Source organism: Crocuta crocuta, unplaced genomic scaffold, assembly GCF_008692635.1.
Source record: "Crocuta crocuta isolate KB4526 unplaced genomic scaffold, BGI_CrCroc_1.0 scaffold92, whole genome shotgun sequence".
Lineage (NCBI taxonomy): Eukaryota > Metazoa > Chordata > Mammalia > Carnivora > Hyaenidae > Crocuta > Crocuta crocuta.
The window spans coordinates 4,599,123-4,616,309 of record NW_027528804.1 but is presented as its reverse complement, the minus strand read 5'-3'; the positions used below and the strand labels follow the sequence as shown (position 1 = coordinate 4,616,309).

Sequence of the window (17,187 nt, the reverse complement as noted above, 5' to 3'; positions counted from 1 at the left end):
CCTGCCTTTGTGTCTGCCTGTCACTTACCGGGGAACCAAACGAAGCTGATTCGGGAGAAGCACAAAGCCAGGACCCAGATTTGCCCACAAATTCTCCCACACACGCTCCCCAGGCTGGCAGGCACAGCCCATCGCGGAGCCGATGTGCCCGGAGAGAAGCGGGGTCTGCTCGGGTTCGGGGGACCCGAGGAGCTACGCTCTCCCCTCCCTCCCTCGGCGCCCCCGGCAAAACGCGCGGACTCCGGGAAAAAAACAAAACCCCACTTGGTGTGCTGCAGTTCCACTCCCCGTGACACTCGCTCCGCTCGTCCCCCGAAAAGCGGACACGGGGGCAGAGAGGGGCGGACGCGGACGCGCAGCCAGACCCAGACCCCGCAGCAGATAAAAGGGCCGAAAAACACTCCGTCAGAGTTCTTTTCCGGGGTGGGTGAGGTGAAACGAGAGACGGGTCTGACTTACAAGAAGGGGAGAGGGTCGGGGAGGGTTCGAGGGGAAAGTAGTGCCCCCCAAAGCTGAACTATCTGAGAAAGGGAAGCAAAGAAAAATCNCAGCCATCTTGATGAGGCTCCAGTAATTTGTGAGGCTTCCCTCTTCGCTCCCGGTATTTGCGGGTGACACCGCAGGGTCCGCGCCCGCGCGCCTGGGAGCCCGAGGGAAAGCGAGGGGGGAGGAAGGGGGAGATCCGCGGCATGGGAGAAGCGCTCTGACCTCGTTCTCGTCCCGCAGCCGTGCAGCCAGCCAGCAGTTGCAGTNTGCGCGGGGCTGGGCGCGGGGGGAGGTCCAGCCCCCCACCCCCTCCCTCCACCGGCAGCGAAGCCAGACCCGGGGCGCCCGGGGACCCCTCGGAGCGGCAGCCACCAGGGTGAAGTTGCGGGGCAGGCGCGCACAGGAGGGTGGCGGGGGTGCTTGGCACGAGGATGGAGACCTTAGATTAACCTTTTAAACTTTCTGTTAGCACCGCACTCCGCCACCCACCTGGAGGTCGGTGCGCACCCCTCACCCCTGCGCGCACCCAGCCGCACCCGGCAGCCTCGCGCGTTCGCCCCTACTCCCACCGCCTCGCAGGTATCTCCGCGCGCGCGCCCACCCCCTGCAAGGCGCACGGGCTCGCGCCTCGCCCCCGCCTTGGCATCCTCTACACTGTCGCTTTCATCTCGCTCCGCAGAAGCGCTCCCCGGTTTCGCAGAGGGCATGCCCTTCGTGCTTTAGGGGCCTGTAGTTTTAAAGACTCGACAAATTAGGAAATTGACCGAGTCCTGCTTCACCCCGCCCCGGCCCACCTTCTGTTTACTTTTGCCACGTGGCCTGGGAAGGAGAGGGATTCTCACAGATCCAGGATGAAATTCTCACCAGTGACTACTACTCGCTAGATGCGATTCTAAGAAATAAACCTGCGCTTCCAAATGCCTACGTTTTCTGTAGTAAGAGCCTCTATTTTGAAAATTTTCTACCCGAAGGTATAATTAAGTAACGAAGAAGTCGACCCATAAAGAACTAAATTCCAAGCGACGACACTCGATATCCCCCGACGTTCCGGATTCTATACCTACGTCTTTCCATTGACAGTTGTCTTTTCTCCTGTCGACTAGCCTTAATTCGCTTTTTAATGCCCTTTTTTTTCTAATCATAAAATTTTTATTTGAAGATAAGATAAAGAGCAAAGCCCATGTGAATCATTACAACAGTAGTTGTTGAAATTCGTCCCGTACAGGAAGTTTTCGCATACAGACCTTCAAATTTTAAGTAGGTATTTGGGGCACATCTTTTATAGGATCACTGCATTGTGATCCCAATACCTTTGAGTCAACACAAGTTATTTTGCGTAGCCCACTTTGTTTCCTGTAGTTTCTTTAGAAGTAAGGCGTTTTCCTAATTTTATAAAATCACAATATTTCCCATCTGAAAGAGGTTAAAAGGGAACTCTTTCTATGTGCCACATAGTTACTAAGAAGAACGTTTAAAGTGTGTTCTAATGAAACATTGTATATTCCCTTCTGAGACAGAGTTCACTCAGAATTCGAATTTTGCAAGAGCTAAGCAAAATTGTTCATTTCTCCTTAAGCATTTCACGTGACATTAAATTTCTGCCTCTTCTAACTGTACACTAATGTGTCACTGAGGTCTTGTTAGTGGACTTTAAGCTGTTTGGGAGGTTCCTTCTAATTTTTTTTTTATCAAGTCCAGAAAGTAAAATTTTCCAAAGGCTATGACATATATTTATGTAGTGCATAGTATAGCAGAATCGTTGAAAGCATGGGCTTTGGAGTTGGACAGATATGGTTGAATCCTGACTCCACCCCTTATCAAGTGTGTGGCTTTGGGCATGTAGCTTAACTCTCTCTGTATCCGTTTTCTCCTTATGTATTAAACACCTTCTGAAACAAAAGGGTTGTTGTGAGGATTGAGACACTAGGTGTCCAGGTGGCAATTATTATTACCATTAATAAACCATTTACTTCCATAAGCTTTTCTTGATTAGAAATATATAAGTAATTCTATGTCTTCTTATCTTGAATACATGTGGATAATATTGTATTCACGTGTGTTTGATATAAATATCTTCATGTTCCCTTAGCTGTTTACATTATAATTGGGGAAATGATCTTTAAGGTCACCTCCTTCTCATTTCATCTTTTAAACCTCTCCCTCTGTTGTAACAGGTGGTTCTTGTCTATCTGGAATCATACTTGGCTTGCAGTTGGTTTTGCAACAGGCCCTGAACCTTTTCTTGCCAACTTCTTACTCTTGCACCCTGACCCCACCCTTAACCACGGCAACAAGTGTTAATTTAGAAGAATACACATTACTCCACTTAGCTATTGTGACTTTTCAATAGCAAAAGGAAGCAGAATTCTGCAGGCCTCCAACTGTAAAATATGTTAATGAGATTTTATATTGTTGATAAAAAAAAAAAAAGGAAAAAGAACCCTTCTTGCTTAGTTGCTATTTCTGGGAAAGAAAAATAGCACAATCCGTTGTTTACTGCACATTAGTGCATATCTGTATGAGTAACTCAGAACCAGCTTTTATTAACTGTGTGCCTTCTTGAGATTCTTCCTATAGGTGTGGGCAATCTATTTTTAAAAGGTAACTTGTTTTAACACCAATTATTACCAAATTCCTTACCATTTTTTTCTGAATAGAAATAACAGCACTACATCCACCCAGAGAAATTCTTGGTTCCTTAACAGAGAAGAAAAAGACTAATAGAACAAGTTCCACAACATGCATTCTGTGTTAGAAAATTGACTTGATGGGCCTGGGCACCTGCTGTCTAACTCAGTTGCTCAACTCCGTCTCTAAGCCTCTTAGGGTGGAGGCAGCTTTCTGACTGCTCTGTCCATTAAAGAGCTGACAACAGCAGCTTGCTTTACAATGCAAATTTCTTATATTGTGCTAACAAAACAACAAAACAAAACAAAGCCAAAAAAAAAAACCCAAAAAAACAAAAAAACCAAAGGTGCATTCTTAACTTCCTCCCCACCTGCAGAATAGGAAATTTTCTTTAAGGACTTGATGTTCTCCTTTACGGAGAGAAATTTGTGTGATACATATTGCTTTGGAAGAATTAGAGTGGTTTAACAGTAACATTGCCATGGCCTGTTGTTTCCCATCTCCAAAAACGTATTTCTGAAGTAAGACATGATAAAGATTTTCTGCATGCTTAAAAGACCATTGACCTTCAGACAGCACAGCAGTCATTGCTGTAAAGGGGTTTTCTTGTTTCTCTTGTTTGGTGACATTACTGCACACCATACTAAGGTATTTTGTGTAATGTTATAATGTGTAAACCTACACATTTAACATAGGTAGAATGTGAATTTTTAAAAGTTTCCAATAAATGAAACATTTAGACATAACACTAATAATAAGCTATTATTAGTAATAAAAGCCATTATTGTCTAAGGCCAGGGATCATACTATCATGAGGTCTTGGTAGATTCTTCTTTTATTAATATGATTTCTATTTTTTTCTGACTTTATTTCATGTGGCTATTTTCTCTTTCTATAATTTGGAAATTTTTAAGACACAGAGACACATGAGACAATACTAATGCAAGTCAGGAGCTAAGCCAATGTGTATACTGTCATAATGGGGGCAAAATGAAATGTCAGATAAAACTCAAAAGTCTAATCTTGTTAAAATATTGCTAAAGGCATTATAAAAAAGAATATTAGGATCATTCATGGGACAAACGTCATGGAAATGCTTTCAGAAGTATTGCAGTTATGTTGCTGATATCAATCTCTTTTCTCCTCATGAAGTATGATTTCACAATTTAGTAACTACTTTCTTTACTGTCATTCAAATTTGGTAACCCACTTAATACCCCAGTTTCTTAGAATAATTTTTCAACTTTGATGGTGAATTTCAATAATGAATAAATTTTAACTATTAGTAGTTACCTCAACACCATTTTACATTTATATCGGATTTTATAGACTTCAAAGCATCTTTTTGTACACTAAACAATAGTTTTATTTGGTAAAATTATGCTATTATGTTTAATATTCAAAATCATATGCCATATTCCAATTGGCATTGAATTTAATTCCAGGCCTATGAAATATGAGTTTCAGGGATTTTTCTCAAGGTCACTTAGCCTGTAAATAGAGGAAGAAGCACCTCTTAAACTCAAGTTCTGTGAATCCAAGTTCAGGCCTTATTCGTTACACCAAAATTAACCATATATCTTTTCCTGTTCGGTTTCCTCTAAATTTTTTCTTGCTATTAATAGTCCCAACTGGTATAGGAATCCTTCCTTCAAAACTCACAATGATTTTCCATTATTCTTTGTTATTTAGAAAAAAAAAGTCTCAGCATTTACATTTACTCATTTTTAGTACTCCAAAGGGAATACAATTGGCTAAATACTGTCTATACACCAAGCATGGGGATAATTGTTGTACATTTATTATCTCTTTTAATGTAATGCTTATTAAAAGCAAATAATGTAAGTATCGTCTTATAGAGAATTAAGGATTGAGTAATTTGGTTGGGATTAAATATTAAAGAGCTGGAACTAAGGTCTAAATCAAGGTTTCTCTGACTCTAAAGCTCATGTTCTTGCAAACTAACATTGTCCTGTCTTCCTGCCTTAGCACATATGAAGGTTCATGTGTACCATAAGTTCTTCACACAGCAGGTTTTAGCAATAACATCAGTATTCCCCCATATATATAACCATGTATATATAACACCATGTATATATAAAACCATATATATAAAATCATATATATAATATTTGTGTATATTTAAATTTCTTTTGTCTAAATCTCTACTTGGTATTTCTTATTATTTACTCTCTACTCTGTTTCTTTAGTTTCCATTTCAGGCTAGGAAGTTGGCATGCTTGAACTCTTGTTCAATGATTACATTTGTGTAATAAACATGATGCCACAGTGCTGTCCACCCCTCCCACCACCACCACTGTAACACAAGTCTCACTCCCTCCCCCAACAAATTGTTTGCAAAGATAAGTTCTGCTGTTTTCAATATTGCTGTGGTAAGAGAGAATTGCACCCTTGATCTGCTCCTGACTTCCTTGAAAGACTTGAGTTCATTCCCGCCAAACAGGGAAGCTGGCAGGTGGAAAGAGCGCCACCTACTGAAATTGTTACTAAGACATGGGTCTTTGGGGATAAAATGTTCAGAATGGGATAACACCAAAGCATTCCATTGGGAAATTGAATCAGAATCACCTGTGGAGCACTTAAAAAAATAAGCATAACTAGATTCCACTCCAATTCCCCTACCAGGTCTGGGATGGGGGCTAATATAGCAGTATTTTTAAAAGATTCATGGACAATCACATGTATAAATCTGGTTAAAAATTACTGGTGTAGCACCCTATGTGAATATTAATAGTTACTAGGCACACAATGTTGATACTCACAGAATGTCCCATGACAGAGCAAATGGTGTGTATCTCTCTATAGTCTAGTGAAGACTTCACACCTTTGCAAAGGTCCAGTGGAGCTGCCTGTGACTCTCTTTCTGTATTTCAGGTTGATTGAATTCATCTAAGTTCTCTTGTGACAGGGTAAAAAAATAAATCTCCTTTGAGGAAAAGATAAATAATTAGCAGCCTAAGAATGACTCAGATTATCGGTAGTGAGAAAGAAAGATTAGAGGGAAATGAAAGCAATNTGGAAATTTCCAGAGTTCAATTTGTGAAGAATATTTTGGGATTTGCGTTCCCAGGGGATAATGGATTGGTTGATCTTTGTCACACTTCTTTTTCTAAAAATTTTAAACCATTTTTTAATCCAGGTAATTAGACAAATTGAATCTAATTTCACTTTTCTCGAAAATAATGCCCATATGATAGGTTGTGAATATGTTCTATAGCTCCATGCTAACTATTAGTGCCGTGCTTCTAGAAGTAAGAGCTACAGAGATTAAACTAATTTGAGGTCCCTATTTGATTCGGCCCTTTCTTATAGATACTATGTATGAAAAACAGAAAAATTTAAAAAGGAAGTCGGGTAGCCATTATTTGACATCCAATTTTCTTATTCTAAAGTATGTTATGTTTCATTCTTTCTAGAGGTGTGTGAGAAAGCCTAATGAGATCTGACTCATGCCAACTCAGACTAGTGGGAGCAGGAGGGGCCTAGTAGTATCCTGCAAAACTCTGCACTACCAACCTCTGTTTAATTTGTTTTCTTATTTTATGTCTTAGTGTACAATATTGTTACTATTTGGCAGAAAACCTCCTTGAAATGTCACTAATTAGGCATGCCTGTAGGGAGAATATGGATTGATTTTCAAACACGTATCCTGACACTTCACAGTGACTTTTATTCCCAAGAAAATAAAGTAAGTCCAAGCAGGGGCCACAAAATAAGCGATCCTGAAACAAAGATTAGAGTCAAAGGTGAAAAGAAACACAGGTGCGTACACGCATACACACACACACACACACACACACACACACATTAAATCAGAATATCCAAAACAAATCCTAAAGGAACATTTCATTAGTGGATCCCTAACTTTTATTGCTCTGATATATGATGATCATTGACTCTAGTTAGACTGGGTAGGGAGAGGGAAGGAAGTGAGGACTATTGGAGATAGGTGTGTTTACTGTGGGGCTGGTGGCTGTCAGATGGGTGCAATCTTAATGATAATATGGATAAATTTTCTGAAGGAAACTTTCTTAAATATTCTGGAACCATAAAACATCAGTAGGGACTTTCTACTAGTGAAAAAGGAATGAAAGAGCCTCTCCCTAAATTTAATACCCAGAAAAGAGTAAAGTCTTAATTTTGATGGGTGAGGACTCCCGTTGAAGGTCAAAGTTGGATGAACTCACAAAATAAATATTCAAAACATTTAGAAAGCATAAGTAGTAAAAGCATCATTACTGAAAGTGTTAAACTCAATCTAGAGTCAATGACATGGTCTAAAATTGTAGTCTAGATGCTGCTACTGCAAACCTACCAAGAAAACTTTGATATGCCCTCTCTCATTTAGAGTTTACAATAACTTTGAAAAATAGGTGAGATAGTTATGACTTAACTCATTGGAAAAAAAATTTTAAACTAGAGAACATGTGTTTAACACATGAGGGGACATGTCAGAGAGATTAAGTAACTTGTCCAGGGTCACACAGCAGGTGATAAATTCTCAGACTTAAGTCTTCTTCAGTGTTCTCTTCACAAACTGAAGGGAAACAAATAAACCAACTTTAATTCCTTCCTTGGGGCAGAAAAGAAGCTCTGATCAACTTGTGACATTGTATCTTAGGCTGATACATTTTCATTACTTGCCTATGCTCACCCAGATGGAGGAGAATGCTACATTTAGGAAAAAATGTGTTTAGTGTTATTTTTTTAAAGTAGGTCATCCATTGTGGTAGGAATTCTGTTCATTGCAAAAGTGAGGTGAGAGTTAATCTAGTCCCTAAAAACATTTCCAAGGGAGAGAATAACAAGTTACTCAAAGGTAGGAAAGATCAAACATTGGAGCTCTTCCTTGATTTCTCCTTTCTCAGGCCACAGAGAAAGCTGTTTGGGGTATGAGTGTTTGTAATTAAAGAAGCAAACTTGGATAAGAAGTTGTTGGATAAGAAGACATAGATCACATTTTCATAAAAAGCAAAAAAAAATTTTTTTTTTTAATATCTGAAACTAATGTGAACAATTCCCTTTTTATTGCATAGGGCTGGAGAGGGTAGGGTTGGTTGATTTAGTTTAAGTCAGACTTTCGAACTCACAGATTTTCTAATGAAACCAAAACTCAGAATGAAACTTCACTCACACAATCTGGAGTAAGTGAACTGTTTTCCTCTAAACCATTTCATGAAAAGACAAATTTCTTGCAATTCTAGCAAATAACAGTGTCCCCCAACAGGGCAGCTTTCCAAGCAAAAAACACCTTATTACATATCCTAGATCTTTAGAAAAAAAATTAACGTAGAATGAATTTATTATAGAATTGTTAATTCTTGGTGACAATAATTATTTTTACTTGCTAGCATCCATCTTTAGTTCTGAATTTTTAGAGACTTCATGCATGGTAGCCTATGTGGAGGGCACTGGTTTGGGTAGTAATGCATAGAAATCAGAAGCATAGCTTTGGGCAACAAGAGAAATAAAGTCCCAACTAAGGGACCTTTCAGATAGCTTTGCCCATGAAAGGGTTGTGCTATGAATTGGGTGTTGGGGAGAAGCTTACAAAAGGACTTGAGATGAATGAAAACTAACCTAGTCTGGACATCTTCTCAGAAATGTTAAAAAAGAAAAAAAACAACAACTTTAGAAATGAAGGATTGTTAGTTTCACTTTCCATTGCATAAATGGTTGTTCAGGTCTGCATTTCTAATTTATCATAGTTGATGGTGGTGCTTGAGATACTGGTGTGTCATTTGTACTTCAATTTTCCCATTCTTGAGAGGCAGTTTAATCAGGGCATGACCAAACTGAGTCAAACTGCATCATTACGGGGGTCTGCTCAGGAAATCCTCAAACACAGAAGGATCAGAAGTGGATGGAAATACCATCATAGAATGTCCCTCAAAAGAGCATTATGAGAATGACATTATATATTCATTCTTGTTCCACACTAGTGGTGACATTTTCCATGCTCTACTTTCTCAGCCTTATTGTTTAAAATTAAATGTATGTAATGATGGCCCACAGCAGTATTCTCAATCCAATACACTCCTATTTCTTCTCTCATCCAGTGATATAATAGTAAACAAGATATGTCATCTGCTCTCACAGACCATATAATCAAGGGGGGAAACAGACATGTGAATGGGCAATTAAAACATTACCATGTTTTGGTAAACTCTATTAACAAAAATGTGAGGATGCAATAGGCGGAGTGCTTAACTCATATTTGAAGGCTCAGAGAAACTGCCCCTTAAAAGTGAGATTTCATGTGAGATCTTAAGAATAAATTGGAATTATTAAGTCTAGGCTTAAACTCAGAGAAAAGTATTTGGTAGAGATAAAAAGAGTCTATGAAGAACCAGGGCATGACAAAGCATGATATATTTGAGAGAGAGAGAGAGGAAGAAAAAAAAAAACCACATTCCAAATGCCATGTTTAGAAAGCCAAGAGCAAGAGAGTGAACTCTCAGACCTCAGCAGTGTGCAGGGAACTGATCATGAGGGTTAGTGTAAATCATAGTGAAGAGTTTGGATTGTGGCCTAAGTTGCAATGGGAAATCAATAACAGGTTTTAAAAGAGAAGAAATGATTCGGACTTTGGAAATTTCTTGGTAGTTGCAGTGGGGAGAAGAGATTGAGAGAACACAAGAGAGGCTAGGACCCCAGTGAGGAGACAGGAGAAGTCCATTAGGAAAAATTAGAGTGGTCTGGGTTAGAGATAAGGCAACAAGAAGGAGAGAAATGGAGAGGTCCAGGGATATCACAGACTTAGAAGAAATGGAGCATGGTAACTAGTACTTTGAAGCAGGGATAAGGCAGAAGCAGGGCTGAAGGATGTTACCCACATTTCTGACCTGGCCAATGAGATGGTTGTTGGTGACTTTCAGTTGAGATAAAAATAACAGGAAGAGAATAGGGCATGAAGGTAGGAGTTTGGGGACTGTGGGAGAAAACATGAATCAGTCACACACACACACACACAAAAGTTACGTTGAGGGGGCACCTGGGTGGCTCAGTCGCTTAGGTGTCCAACTTCAGCTCAGGTCATGATCTCATGGTTCGTGGGTTCAAGCCCCATGTCAGGCTCTGTGCTGACAGCCAGCTCAGAGCCTGGAGCCTGTTTCAGATTCTGTGTCTCCCTCTTTCTCTGCCCCTCCTCTGCTCATGCTCTGTCTGTCTCTCTTTCAAAAATAAATAAAACGTTAAAAAATTTTTTTTTTAAAGTTATGTTGAGGCACCTGAGGGTTGCCATGTGAGAATGTGAGAATCCAAGCAGTTTGATAGCTGAGCCTGAAACCTTGGAACCAGATTCAGACTGGAGTTACAAATGTGTGACTCTTCTGCATCAGGACGGCAGCTGAGGAGGAAAACTTTTGTGCTCTTATTGAGAAGAAAAGCGGAGCTCTAGGAAAAGAACAGAGGAACACCATCCTTGAGCTTTGACAGAAAGAAGACCTCTCAGAGGAGGAAGGCAGAGGTGAGTGGTGGTGTGGGAGTGAGCAAGCTTCAAAAAGGAGGTCTAACCTGTTAGCAGTACCACATACTACTGAGCTATCACCGGATACGAGTAATGAGAAGTATGCCTGGGGTAGGACAGTGGGGCATTTGCTGCATTCTTGGGCACAGTGCAATTCAGCTGAAGACCAGGCCTAACAGAAGCCAGATTGCCTGAGGTTGAAGGATAAACAGGAAGGGAGGATGAGGAGATAGGGAGTACAAATGACTACTTAAAGGTTAGTTCAAGATGCGAGGAAGGAGATAGCAAAGTTAAGTACAGAGGAATATAGGCTTGAAGAAAGAATTTTTTAAGATGGGAAAGATGAAATTGAGGTGGGTGGTTAAAGATGCAGAGAAGAAAATAAAACTTCCTATACAAGGCCCCTAAAAGGTGAGGTCTTTTAACAAACTGTTGAAATGATCCCAGAAAATATAGTCTTAAAGGTGAAGATCTTTAAAAATGTTTTTAATGTTTATTTTTGAGAGAGAGGAGTAAGGACAGAGGATCCAAAGCAGGATCTGTGCCTATAACAAGTAGTCTTGTGTTAGGCTCAAAGTCACTTATCACAGGATCATGACTTGAGCCGAAGTTAGACACTAAACCAACGGAGCCACCCAGATACCCCAAAGGTGAAGTCTTTTAAAAGATATTCTGCTGGGGCACCTGGGTGGCTCTGTCGGTTGAGCATCCGCCTTCAGCTCAGGTCATGATCTCACGGTTTGTGGGCTTGGGCCCCGTGTCAGGCTCTGTGCTGACAGCTAGCTCAGAGCCTGGAGCCTGTCTTCAGATTTTATGTCTCCCTCTCTCTCTGACCCTCCCCTGCTCATGCTGTCTCTATCTCCCTCTCTCAAAAAAAAAAAGAGAGAGAGAGAGAGAGAGATTCTGCTGAGAAGCTGAGGTGGAAGATTGGCCAATTTGTTCAGTGTGAAGTTTTCTTTACATTTCTTACGGCTCAGGTAGGGTTTACTCCATAGTTACTGACAGAGGTTAAAAGAGTTCATTTCACTGTGCCCTACCTCCCTCTCTGTCTCTAGTGGGTCCCAGAGACTGCCTTCACGAGTGTTTTATCATTGCTTTGTAGAGAGAGAGGAATGGGGTCTATGAAAAGTGTTATGAATAAATGATGATGTTTTGAACAAGACTGGGGTGGTGTCTGTTATATAATATAAAGTTCTAGAAGTCAGAGCTTTCTTTAAAATGCAAGGGTATATTGTAAAACACTATAGGTAATAACAGAGTTATCCTAAGGTCATATGAAGCTCTCTTCTAGGTGATATGAAGTCATGGCTATGATTTCTAGTCCATACTTCCTACTATAGTGACAGGTCTGTGATCCAAGAATAATCATAATCATAAGAATACATATCAAATATTGATTGTCTACCTAGTGCTGGGCACAAAGTATATAATATTTTTATATTCTTACAAGAATCCTACAAGACAGATACCATTATTTTTAGTTTATAGATAAGTAAAGGCTCAGAGAGAATAAATAAATTACTTATAAAGAGCTAGTAAATGGCTCCACTATCATTAGAACAGGCTTGTTTGTTTCAGGGCGTGAGCCTTTTACATTGAGTACCATGATGCATATTGCAGAAATATCTAATTAAAATTATGCTTGTTTTGAATTTATTTCTTGTTTTTATTAATTTTTTAATAGTTTATTTATTTTTGAGACAGAGAGAGACAGAGAATGAGTGGGGAAGGGGTAGAGAGAGACACACACAGAATCTGAAACAGGCTCCAGGCTCTGAGCTGTCAGCACAGAACCTGACGAGGGGCTCGAACCCATGAACTGCAAGACCATGACTGGAGCCGAAGTCGGACGCTTAACTGACTGAGCTACCCAAATGCCCCCTGAATTTCTTTCTTAGTCATTTGTTATGCAACTAAAATATCTCCTCTGTTAGAAAATAGTGAATAGCTAACATAGGGAAAAATTGGTTTTGGTACATAAGGGAGAGAGAGTTGGAAGAAAACTGGATCCAGAAATACAGAGATCGGAGGTATAGCTTAGTAGTAGAATATTTGACTGCAGAAATACAGAGATGAATGGGAGGAAAAAAAATTATTATTCCCAGCATCACATATTCCTTTAGCTTGTGCATTTCTTCATGCACTTCATTTATTCATTCAATGAATAGTATTTTTAAATTTATAGAGACATTTTATCCTCATAGAACTAAAAGTAATTACATAATTAAATACTTACTTGCAATTATGAAGCCCTACAAAGGAGAAGTTTAGAGGCTGTGGGGGAAGATAAAAGGAAGGAAAAACTCAGTTAAGAAGTCAATTTAAGCTTTCCTTGAGGAAGTGATAAACTGAGCCAACTTTTGAAAAATAAGCAGAAATGAACCAATCAAAGGAGGCGTGAGGAGAGGAGTCTTGTTCCGGGCAGAGGGAATTGTACATGGGAAGGTCCAAAAGCAGGAAATAAGGCCAGTGTGGCTGGAGCTCAGAGTAAGTAGGAGAATGTAATTAAATGCGATTCATCAGGTAGGCAGGGGCCAGAACATGCAAGGCCTTGTGGGTTATATTAAGTACTGTTTTTTTTTTTAAATAATTATCTATCATTTTTATCTATCTGCTCGGGATTCACCTCTCCCCTCCTTTTGTTGGGCAATGAATTACGTATGATTTACCCTTAAGGTGCCAATCTTTAAACCATGAAGCTCAGGGGGAACTAGTCTACCAGGAGCTTCAAGGGTGAGCACATGTTAAATCAGCCTTGATCAATCAGAGAATAACCTTCTTGTCTCCCTACAGGAACTGTTAAGAGACGGAAGCATACAGACCAAGTCAGGCCAGGCAGAACCAATAAGGCTAACTGACAGCCTTTTGCAGGTGCTGTTGCAGAAAAGTACTCTCTTTCTGTGGGGATTGCTGCCTTTGTAGGATGTAAACCTAAAGCTAGGCAACCAGAAGGGGAAAGCTCAATTCTCTCAAAGGAAACATCTCTCCTACAGTATAGCCAACACACAGGCCAGCCGAGTTGAGAGATGAAGAGATAGGTCCGGTTGACATAAATGAACAGATCTCCTCTATAACGTTTTAATTTTGTGAAACAGTAAATTTCTCTTGGCAGGCAAGCCTGTTTGAAATATATTTTAGTCACTCAGATCTGGAAGAGTCTTGATTGATTTTCTAAAATATGGTACGAGAATTGAAGTGCGGTAGGTAACAGACTTTAAAATGTGGAATTATCAGAATGTTAGTAAGGAAGATACAGTGATAAGCCCTCTTTCATTAGCTGAGAAATTCACACAGCAGTTGATTAACTTGCGACTGTGGCATCCTGAGACTTAGAGCCTGGGTCTTTGAGACTGGAGATTAGAGGGCATGTTTGAGAAAAAAATCAGGAACGTATTGGCTCTCTCTTGGGAGGTTTAGGGAGGTCCTTAATGAAAGGGGCAAACTGCAGTTAAAGCTGGTTTGTCTGGAAGCAGTGAAAACACAAGAGCAGACCTGAGCCCTTACCCTGAAATCCCAAACAGCCAAGAGTCAGAAGTACTTTAACTGTTTGGAGTTTACAAAGTCAGGTTCTCGCCTCCAATTTAAATTTAGTGGTATCAGAGTTGGGGAGGGTAGAACAAAATTGGAAAATAAGATTGAAACCAGAAGCCCTACCCACGCCTGTTGACAGAACTTCAAAGTCAATAGTCAGAAGACAGAAAGATCCTGATTGGAATCTAGAATAAAGGATTAGGCCTCAATGCTAACTCCGGCTTTTGTTGCTTACTCACTGAATTTACTGGAAACAAATAGTTTGTCGAGTTTACCAAGCTTTTAAGGAACTTGGGTTACCAGAGAAACTCAAATACCCATAAACTCAGGGGTGTGATTGCTCAACCCCCTAGGCAATACTGAGTGGGAATCTTTAAGCCACACTAACAGAAACAGCACTGTTAGTCAGATATGATAATCAGAAAGTAAATATTCCTCAGTGTCGTTCTTAGCTGTGGCCATACAGGACAAATTACAAGGAAATCTTCCCAGAAAACAGGTCCAAGAGCAGACAGAAGAGATCCCCTAAGAAATTCACTTTGAAACCAAAACTAGGGGTCCTTCTCCTCCTGTCTAGCAGGATAGTAAGTATGCAGATAGTAGATTGCATACTGCCCCTCCTCCCATTTCCCCTTTTTAAAGTAGAGGTTTTTATGGTAGCTGTTTTGTGTTCTCCTCATAAATGTATATTATGTTTGTTGGAGATGGTTAAATGTCTCATTTTACAATAGGTTTCTTAACCATGAGGAAAGCACAGTAAAGAGAGTCTGGACTCAGGCTGGATGCAGTAACTGGATAAAACTCAAGTGGTGCTGGTATTCGTATATTTTTTATTCTATCTGATATTATTGCCTAATGTAGGCTTGGGGAATTCAAAAAATTTAGGGATAAGAAAAATAAATATGGATCTTGTGTAGCCAGAAAGTGAATATAATTGTCTGTGTTTTGGCCTATTCTGAATCCATTTCTCATAGGTTCACTCCCTGATTTTCTCAGGGGAACTATTCTCTCCTCCTCAAACACACCCTCCACCCCCAACCCAGGTAGGTGACTAGGTGAATCTAACTTCATGTGCAGCCTCAGAGGTCAATATTGACATGGACCTGGCCAATCAGAACACTGTAAACCTCTGGGGCACCTGGGTTTGGTTAAGTGTTGGACTCTTGGTTTTGGCTCAGGTCATGATCTTACGGTTCATGGGGTGGAGCCCCACACCACACTCTGCACTGACAATTCGGAGCCTGCTTGGGATTCTCTCTCTCCCTCATTCTCCCTTCCTCCCCTGCTTGTGCTCTCTCTCTCTCTCTCTCAAAATAAGTGAACATTTTTTAAAAAACATTGTAAAGCTCTGATTTTAGTGATTGATTCTGGACATCTGAACCACATGTTCATACCTAGACCAGTTAAATCAAAAGTGATGAGGCAGTTCTGGAGAAGAGGTATTTTATTTCTGTTGAGATTGTTGCAAATATAGAATATAAGCTTCGAGCTTCTAGCAACTATCACAAATGAAGAACCTACCTACCAACAGAGCTAAAATAGACAAAATAAGAGAAGAGAGAGAGACTTGGTCCTGGTGATAGCATTTGAGCCACTTCATCTAGGTGAATCTAAAGATAATCTATCCTTGATATTTTTATTATGTCAGTTAATCCTCTGCCCTTCAACATTTTGGGGGGGGGGTGGGAAATTTAGTTTATGTTGGTTTATTTCCTTCCCAACTGAAAGAGTGTTTAATTCAAGAGCAACAGGATGTCATGAAATGGATTTTATCGGGAGAGAGATGTGATGAGACTTGAGATTTTTTAAGACAAGGCTTTGATTCAGCAACTCTTCTTGAAGGAACACCACTAAAGCCTTTCCCATGTCATTCCTGAAAAGTAATAAAGAAGGCAAATTATTTGGCTTACTGGTTGTACCTATATTTGTACCCAGTGTTTGTAAGGAGACCAAATGTAACTGGCTAGGGGTCATTGCTGGAGACACGGTAGACGAGTAGAATATTGAATACACATCATTTTGTTTATTCTTCTTTACGGCCTGCTGTTTAATCTCCCTTTACTTTGCATAGAATTCTACCCATGAACACTTTTATACTTTTACCAAGCCAGTTAGCATTTCACAGATGACTAATTTCTGGTTCATTTGCTGATTGTGAATTAAAAGTTTGAGAAGACAGTTGGTAGGACTCCTTTGTCTTCTCCAAGATAGAAATATATTAAGCATTTTTAATGAAAAGATGGAAGAGAACAGCCCTATTAATTGCTGTAATTATCTATAGCAAGATATAGAATTACTCATTAGCATTGATTATGTCACATATGCATATATTTATTAAGACTAAGAAGAATATTGGGAATTTTCTAATGAAGTTAGAAGTGTCTGGCTGTCTTCTGGCACATTGTATAAACTAACCTGTTTTTTTAAAAAGTCTTTTAATTTTACCCAATATGTAAAAGTAAAGTATACGACTGTATATCACATTTTTAAAGGCATTTTGTTGCCCTCCATTTCATCTCCTTGCCCCACTATGGCCCAGATTGTGCACATGATGGTATGAGCCAGTGTTTATCATAATCCTTACAGATGAGGCCAACACTTCAGAGGAGGCAGAGCAACAGTGAAGAACTAACTTGGATCCTCAAATGACCTCCTGGAATGGAGCCACCTACTTACCTTGGAGCACAGATGGAAATAAATAAACTCTGTTTTATATAAAGCATGATAGTTCAGTGACTCTTTATTACATCAGCTTAGCATGTACCCTAATTATATATCCATCAAATACAATGGATTATTATTCTCCAATAATCACTGGTGTGTGTGTGTGTGTGTGTGTGTAGCAGATAAAGTGGCCAAAAGCTAAATAAAACACAACTGTTCCTTTATCCCATGTAGGATCACCCTACATGGCCATGGCTGTTGAACTTTAGAATGCATAAGAATTTCCTGGGAAACTTTTTTAAAAAGATAATTTCTGGGGTGCCTGGCTGGCTCAATCAGTTAAGTGTCTGACTTTGACTCAGATCATGATCTCACAGTTTGTGAGTTTG

The 17,187-nt window shown here is 39.9% G+C and overlaps 1 protein-coding gene and 1 long non-coding RNA gene across 4 annotated transcripts in view; one reads left to right on the top strand and one right to left on the bottom strand.

The window, feature by feature from the left end:
• TET2 (tet methylcytosine dioxygenase 2) overlaps nt 1-758 on the bottom strand; it is a 127,040-nt gene extending 126,282 nt beyond the window's left edge. For 2 of the 3 annotated variants that reach the window (XM_077755766.1, XM_077755768.1), the window contains exon 1: nt 709-758. The gene's annotated coding sequence lies outside the window, so the exon portion shown is untranslated. Of the gene's footprint in view, nt 1-28; nt 49-708 lie in introns of those variants that run through there. The other variant, XM_077755767.1, reaches the window with a different exon arrangement.
• A 1-nt stretch (nt 759) lies between these two features.
• On the top strand, nt 760-16,854 carry LOC144224674 (uncharacterized). The gene is made up of 5 exons (XR_013333107.1): nt 760-1,065; nt 10,476-10,603; nt 13,397-13,474; nt 14,866-14,949; nt 16,721-16,854. It is a non-coding gene; the product is annotated as an uncharacterized LOC144224674 (long non-coding RNA).
• Nucleotides 16,855-17,187: the final 333 nt, after the last annotated feature.